At 39.4% G+C, this 8,447-nt stretch overlaps 1 protein-coding gene across 11 annotated transcripts in view; it reads right to left on the reverse strand.

Moving 5' to 3' along the window:
- LOC127661533 (C2 domain-containing protein 5-like) overlaps window positions 1–3,423 on the reverse strand; it is a 53,873-nt gene extending 50,450 nt beyond the window's left edge. For all 11 annotated transcript variants that reach the window (XM_052152277.1, XM_052152286.1, XM_052152280.1 and 8 more), the window contains exon 1: window positions 3,219–3,423. The gene's annotated coding sequence lies outside the window, so the exon portion shown is untranslated. The remainder of the gene's footprint in view (window positions 1–3,218) is intronic.
- Window positions 3,424–8,447: the final 5,024 nt, after the last annotated feature.

The following is an 8,447-nucleotide window of genomic DNA, read 5'->3' on the forward strand; positions in this document are numbered from 1 at the left end:
ATGTATTTATTATGGTCTGATCAGAAAGTCAAGGAAACGTTATATCAGTGTTTCCCCTAGTATTTTTTTTCAGCAGTGGTGCTGTTGTGCACCTGTCCGCAAGCACACAATGCTGGGCCCGTATTAATGTGTGTTGGTCAATCAATAGACTAAAACAGGGGTGTCAAACTCAGTTTCAGCCTGGGACACATCACGGTTTATTTGTGCCCTCAAAGGGCCAGCTGAAAATGTGGCACCAGCACCTGCTTTGGAAGCACCCATGCAAATACTATTACATGTTATGTGCATTGAAATGCATATTTGAGAGTACATTATTGATTTTGAGGTTGGGATGCAGATGAAAATAATAATATTAGCAACAGTAACATCTGTGGAAAAACTGAACACCTCATTTTTATACGGGTAAATTGAAATATTCTGACAGTGGGAATAAATTGGGTCTTCTTTACTGATTAATTTCATCAGGCATCTACTGATAAAACTAAAGTTATCTTTTGGCATATCTGAAGGCAAACCAAACAACTTATATGTTCCTACAATCAGAGACCATTACAAAAGTACAGATTTTACACAGATGGAAACCGATAGCTTGGTCCACATTTATGAAAATACACCATAGTTCTTCCATAGCATCTATAGTTTAAACAATGCCATTTGTAATAGTTCCTGGTAACTAAATGTAAATCAATGCATGGATCCTCACTACCATGGTTGGTCACTATGGTTTCTATATAAAGAAAAATGGCATTTTTGTAATGGAAAAAAGAAAAGATCAGTCTAAATATATATTTTTTTTTAATTCTTCCACAACTACCATAGGTAATAGAGTACAGTTAGTGTTACTACAGTAAATTCATGGTGCATTTGTATGTGTTGTGATTTGAGAAAGTCTTCTGATTTATGTTTTCTTTGTCAGTTCCGTTTAGAATGTGGGGGCTGTTTGTTTTAAACTAGTTTCATCAGCTTGACATCAGAGTTTTGCAACAGACAATTCTGTACCACATTCAAACGAGTTTTGCAATCCCCGCCATGCATCTCACTGGTTCACAAGCGCAGGTTCAGACCCGTCCGCGAATGACCGCACCTGCTCTGCCCTCGTGCTGCTATGATTAAGCTGTGTTGATAACTGACCCGTGTAGCGTGGTTTCATTCTACTTTTGAAATGAGCAAAATGCACTCCAAAACATACAGATGACAGGGGAAGGCTAATTTATATTCACAAGGAAAGCGCTAACTGTTTGTTCAGTGAAATGTTGCGATCCCCTGCCATCCTACATTTCAGAAATGAGCTCACGGGCCACTTGAAATTAAGCGAGTTTTACACGTGTTGTTATGCGGTGACAACACTGAGTAAGTGCGTGTATTTTTATTTGTGTGTGTGGTGGGGTCTCTTTTACAGTGTAGAAAGTGCACAGCTGACTGGGGCTGGCATATATATATATATATATATATAACTATAGTTTTGGCAAGTCATTTAGGACATCTACTTTGTGCACAACACAAGTAATTTTTCCAACAATTGTTTACAGACAGATAGTTTCACTTATAATTTATCACAATTCCAGTGGGTCAGAAGTTTACAGAAAATAAAATAATCCAGAAAATTATGTCAAGCTTAATTTAGCTTCTAATAGGCTAATTGAGTCAATTGGAGGTGTACCTGTGGATGTTTTTAAGGCCTACCTTCAAACTCAGAGCCTCTTTGCTTGACATCATGGAAAAATCTAAAGAAATCAGTCAAGACCTCAGAATAAAAAGTCTAGTTCACACTTGGGAGCAATTTTCAAATGCTTGAAGGTACCACGTTCATCTGTACAAACAATAGTCCACAGGTATATACACCATGGTGGGACAACGCAGCCATCATAATGCTCAGGCAGGACACACATTCAGTCTCCTAGAAATTAACATAGTTTGGTGCGAAAAGTACAAATCAATCCCAGAACAACAGCAAAGGACATTGCGAAGATGCTGGAGGACACAGGTAGACAAGTATCTATATCCACAGTAAAACAAGTCGATATAACGATGGCTATATCGAATGCTATCTCGATATAACCTTGAAGGCTGTTCAGCAAGGAAGAAGCCACTGCTCCAAAACCACCATAAAAAAGCCAGACTACAGTTTGCAAGTGCACATAGAGACAAAGATCGTACTTTTTGGAGAAATGTCCTCTGGTCTGATGAAACAAAAATGTAACTGTTTGGTCATAATGACCATCCTTATGTTTGGAGGGAAAAGGGTGAGGCTTGCAAGTCGAAGAACACCATCCTGACCGTGAAGCATGGGGGTGGCAGCATCATGTTGTGGGGGTGCTTTGCTGCAGGAGGGACTGGTGCACTTTACAAAATAGATGGCATCATGAGGAAATGGGTCTTCCAAATGGACAAGGACCCCAAGCAAACCTCCAAAGTTGTGGCAAAATGGCTTAAGGACAACAAAGTTCAAATATTAGAGTGAAAATCACAAAGCCCTGACCTCGAACCGCTAGATAATTTGGGGGCAGAACTGAAAAAATGTGTGCGAGCAAGGCCTACAAACCTGACTCAGTTACACCAGTTCTGTCTGGAGGAATGGTCCAAAATTCCAGCAAATTATTGTGAGAAGCTTATGGAAGGATCCCCAAAACATTTGACCAAAGTTAAACAATTTAAAGGCAATGCTACCAAATACTAACAAAGTGTATGTAAACTTCTGACCCACTGGGAATGTCATGAAAGAAATAAAAGCTGAAATAATTATCTCTATTATTATTCTGACATTTCACATTCTTAATATAAAGTAGTGACCCTAACTCACCTATGTCAAAAATTGTGAAAAACTGAGTTTAAATGTATTTGGCTAAGGTGTATGTAAACTTCTAACTTCAACTGTAAATGTATTATATATAATAACCGTAATTCCAAGCCATAAAGTCACAGGCCGATTTAGCTATACGTGATGTTTATATAATGTACAGCATAGGTACAGCTGCATGTGCATTGTTTACAGTAAAACTGTGTTGGACACAAAAACATAATACCTGCATAAATTACGCAATCGCTCAATTATAATGAATATATGAAGAATATGTATACCTCTGAATGTTTGAGGCAGGTCAGCTGCATTAACATTGTTTAAAATATTACAGTAGTATTATATAACACACAAAAATATGCTTCTTGAATGATTTATGTAGAAAATAATACGATACATTGGATTAATTCAAAAGATTCACCTCAATCTGACATTAAATTCAGTTCCTCGATCCTCCCGCAGTTTAAAACGATTCTTCTGTCATGATCGGATCTCAGGAAGGTGCCGTATCGATTCCATGAAGCATTTTGATGGGAATCATATCACAATTGTAACGTTTATACGGCTAATTTTATAAATAAACGGTCTGCTCAGGTTAGGAGGAGCAACTGGCGCAGGTGGGAGGGGCGGGAGAAGTCAGAGCACATCCGGGTCACAGCCAGTGACACCGCGTGCACACATGTGTTTCTAGGTCAGATTGGTGCTGCGCCTTTAATTAAAAAAAATAATTACATTTCTGTTCAACATTTTGATTATCAAACAACATATTAGATATTCAAACTACCAAATAACTACAGTAAATAAACAGCAGTACACTCTTACAAAGTAGCAAGGATTAAAATGTATAGATTGAAATGCTAATCCAACTGCAATATTAAAACGAGCCAAAGTTTGTGTTATTACACTGCAACCCCACTGGGTAGACTGGGTTGAGCCTGCTAGTATCCTATGTACCACTTTATACACATATGCAAATATAGGGCTTACTTGCACTTAAAAGGTCATAAGGTAGGCTACATTTCTTCTAGATGCAGAAGTCTACATTTTCATGTCGCCATCCTGTCATAATAAATTGGATAAAATATTAAACACAATTTTCACAGAAGTAAAACATATTAGTTTCATCACAATTTAAGTATAGTTCATGCAAAAATAAAAAATTATCTCATAATTTACTCACCCTCATGCCATCCCAGATGTATATGACTTTCTTTCTTCAGTTGAACACAAAGATTTTTACAAGAATATTTCAGCTCTGTAGGTTTATACAATGCAAGTGAATGGTGGCCAGAACTTTGAAGGTCTAAAAAGCACATAAAGGTGACTTAAAAGTAATCCACACAACTCCGGTGGATTAATCCTTGTCTTTAGAAGTGATACGATAGGTGTGGGTGAGAAACAGATCAATATATAAGGCCTTTTTTACAATAAATTCTCTTCCCTGCCCAGTAGGTGGCAATATGCACAAAGAATGCAAATAGCCAGGGGGCCTGGGTATCTCAGCGAGTAAAGACACGGACCACCACCCCTGGAGTCGCGCGTTTGAATCTAGAGCGTACTAAATGACTCCAGCCAAGTCTCCTAAGCAACCAAATTGGCCCGGTTGCTAGGGAGGGTATAGTCACATGGGGCAACCACTTTGTGGTTGCTATAACGTGGTTCGCTCTCGGTGGGGCGCGTGGAGAGTTGTGTGGATGCCGCAGAGAATAGCGTGGGCCTCCAAACACGCTAGGTCTCCACGGTAACATGCTCAGATGCGCAGATTGACTGTCTCAGAAGCTGAGGCAACTGAGATTCGTCCTCCACCACCCGGACTGAGGCGGTCACTACGCCACCATGAGGACTTCGAACACATTGAGAATTGGGCATTCCAAATTGGTGAGAAAAGGAAAAAAAGAATGTGAATCACCAAAAAAAACACAAGTGGAAGTGAACATGAATATAGTAAAAAAATAAATAAATAAATAAATAAATAAAATATTTATCTGTTTCTCACCCACACCTATCATATCACTTCTGAAGACATGGAGTAAACCACTGAGTCATATGGATTACTTTTATGCTGCTTTTATGTGCTTTTTGGACCTTCAAAGTTCTGGCAACCATTCATATTTTTCTAAATAAATTTGTTGTTCTGCTGAAGAAAAAGGAATGGCGTGAGGGTGAGTAAATGATGAGAGAATTATCCATTTTGGGTGAACTATCCCTTTAAAAGAACATAAGGTTGAATTTTAACTTTGGTTTGAGCATATGTTGCCATTTTTGGCATGTCCCTGGGTGCTATGCAATAAATTAAACTGGTTCAATTCATAGTTTAAAAAAAAAAAGTCCTTAATATCATTCTCCATCCCACTAGTCTTTTAAATGATCCCTAAGGCAAAATCTTAATAATTAAATAATTTTCATTTTCCAGAGAGGCACAACATGTTTGGTAGGAAAACAACAGCACAAACAACAAGTATAATGATTTATGTGATAAAATTAGCTTTGCAAACTAACTTCAGGTTGATTTACAAATACAGAAGGGCTAACTCTCAATCCCTCACTGAGCAATGGCTAACTTGTCTTTATTTCCATCCTGTTAGGTTGCAACCTGTTCATTTTCATTCCATTCTGTAAATTATGTTCATAAGTGCCTGATCTGACCAGAGCATATTTATTTATTAATTTTTTTTAATGACTGTACAAACATATGCATTTTTAAAAGTTGCAGAGTTCAAACGTTCTTCATTACAGGAATGAACCAACAGGTGTCTATGCAGGCATCCCGTTTCATAAAACCCACACCTGACGTATTGTCATCAAAGACTATTTTTGTGTGCATGCCTTTGTGCATGTGTTTGAGCGCATGGTTCCGCTGGCTCATACGTGTGCATGCAGTTTGTGAGTGTGTAATAGGATAATTGTACTGTAGGTGTACGTAAGGATCAATATGTCGAACACATTGGCTTAGTTATAAATGAAACCTTAGATTACAGGGGTTTTAACCTCATTAAACTGCCTTAGGTGGCAATGCGCTAATATTGGATCACATACGCAGGGGGTGCATGAGAGGTATTCCGGACACCCTAAGCTGCACCAAAAGTTCACCATTAGAGTCTGTCAGTCAGTCAGTGCCAGACGGATGGGTAGAACGGTACACATGCACCACCATGCAGAACTCAGTGTCATAATAAATATAACTTGGCTTTGAAAACACACATTAGGAAGCTCCTGCCTTCTCAGTGTTGACACAATTTATTTTTCCACCAGTCACAGGCCAGAACAATCAGCACCTGCTAAACCTCACATGTTCATAAGCAAACCTCACTTCCATAAATACTTATTTTAAACACCTCTTGCCCACCAACCAAACACTTGTCTTCCAATATTAGCCTTTTTATCTCTTTTGTATTGTCAAAAATCAAGAATGGCTTTTACACTGGCAATAATGGTGAATATGTAGACTAACTGATACCGGATGTCATCTAAATCCTGGATTCTGCAGACTGATGATCATTTAAGTGCCGAACAAAGAATTTCCAGGACTGTTTGACCAGTTATATTCAGTCGTTTTAGAAGCATGCCATGACCAAAATCAGGTCAAGGGATCTGGCAAACGTTCTACATGCAGGCCATTTGTTTAAGAGTCCTTTGGGATTCAGTGGAGAAAATGAGTCTGCTGAAGGTTAATGATCTTTTTATTCAGTAACCTTTCCATACTGAGAACTGAGGCATGCTTGCCTCCCAGTCCATGTATGAACATTTGTCTGTGGGTGTTTTTATGTGAACTCATAGTTGGTGATCCTTTGGTGATTTTTACTGTAATTTACAGATGTGTCTGCCTGTCTATGGCAAGCTGAATTCACTTGTAATCACATGCAGGATATGTATATCAAGAATTTATATAAAGAAGTAACATTTTTACTAGTGCAAACCTAATAAACATTTTCACAAGTTGGAATTGCATTGCTGATCTCAAGAATTCACATATTAATTAGTGAAAATGTAATTATGCACCTCGTTTCCACCTGGTATTATTTACATTTACATTTATGCATTTGGCAGACGCTTTTATCCAAAGCGACTTGGCCCTTATTACAGGGACAATCCCCCCGGAGCAACCTGGAGTTAAGTGCCTTGCTCAAGGACACAATGGTGGTGGCTGTGGGGTTCGAACCAGTGTCCTTCTGATTCTCAGATTACCAGTTATGTGCTTAGACCACTACACCACCACCACTCCTGTATTATGACGAGTCTCGGGAGATCCGATCACATGTGGTCAGGTGAGACACATGGGGGGTGGCTGTGGGTCAGGTGGTAGAGCGGGTCGGCCACTTATCGCAGGGTTGGCGGTTCAATTGCCGGCCCACATGACTCCGCATGCCGAAGTGTCCTTGGGTAAGACACTGAACCCCAAGTTGCTCCCAATGGCAGGTTAGAGCCTTGCATGGCAGCTCTGCCGTCATTGGTGTATGAGTGTGTGTGAATGGGTGTATGGGACAGTGTAAAGCGCTTTGGTAACAGCTAAGGTTAAAAAAAGTCGCTATATTAGTGCAGACCGTTTACACATATCTGTTTACACATGGTCACTTAAAGGCATCTCCTGTGACCACATATGTTTAGGATTTCATGACGACATAAGTCACTATGTCAGCGTGTTACTGCATGATAATAAAGCGCAATAAAGTCAGAAAAGACAGAGAAAGTGCACATAAAGGCACGCTGTTTCTCCCAGATTTTCTCCTGAAATTTAATCGAGGCACAAGCAGAATTATCCGTTATTTTAGTGGATTACCTGTATTAATAAAGGAGCTTCGAGTGTTCGTGAAATGTTTCTGATCGGACGGTTAATTCCCTTTAAAGCCGCTCGTACGCGGCAAAGTTTAAACTCTGGTTTTAGCACTGTGGTTGATTGACAGGTGGCTGGCGCTTCACTGCTGCCGGGACGTAAATACAGGACGGATTAGCGTTTACACCTCAAATGCGGTGTGGACACATTCGTATTTGACCACATTCAAATGTGGTTTTTGTGAACTGATCACAAAATATTTTAGACCCCAGTTTAGACCTGTATTTAGGGATGACCACATGTGGTTGGATCTTAATACCAGGTGGAAACGGGGACTTAGATATCTACATATCTTGCACATGATTAAATATCAAAAGGGCTTGCCATACTGTTGATCCTTTTAGTTCTTGGAACTTCCCTTTCTTCTTGTGCCTGTTTGATTTCTCAATTCCCCATTGTTTAGATGCATCCATTCAAGGGCGTGCCATCTTTATCTGAATTTGCGTTGCGTTAGAGATGCATGTAAAAATATATCTTTGGGTCATATTGAAGCTGGAAGAGGCATGATATATTGTTGGCTTTGAATTGCTTTGTCCTTGTGGCATAGGACACACACAGACAGCTATGGTGAAGACAGCTGGCATGTTCATTCTCATTCCTCTGTCTCTGAGCTAAAATTACAAAGCCCGTGCCTGTCACATATAAAAACAATTGTTGTGTCCTTTGTTCTTTTAGAAGCTGTTTGATAAGACGGGTAGCACATCAGGTAATGCACTTCTCTGACTATCAACCACTACATTCCTAGAAATGTCTGCAACACAGGATCAAACAGAACAGAGGAACTTGTTTTGTTCAGTATTGTGATTGCATCTTTACATT

This window comes from Xyrauchen texanus, chromosome 21 (genome assembly GCF_025860055.1).
Source record: "Xyrauchen texanus isolate HMW12.3.18 chromosome 21, RBS_HiC_50CHRs, whole genome shotgun sequence".
Taxonomy (NCBI): domain Eukaryota; kingdom Metazoa; phylum Chordata; class Actinopteri; order Cypriniformes; family Catostomidae; genus Xyrauchen; species Xyrauchen texanus.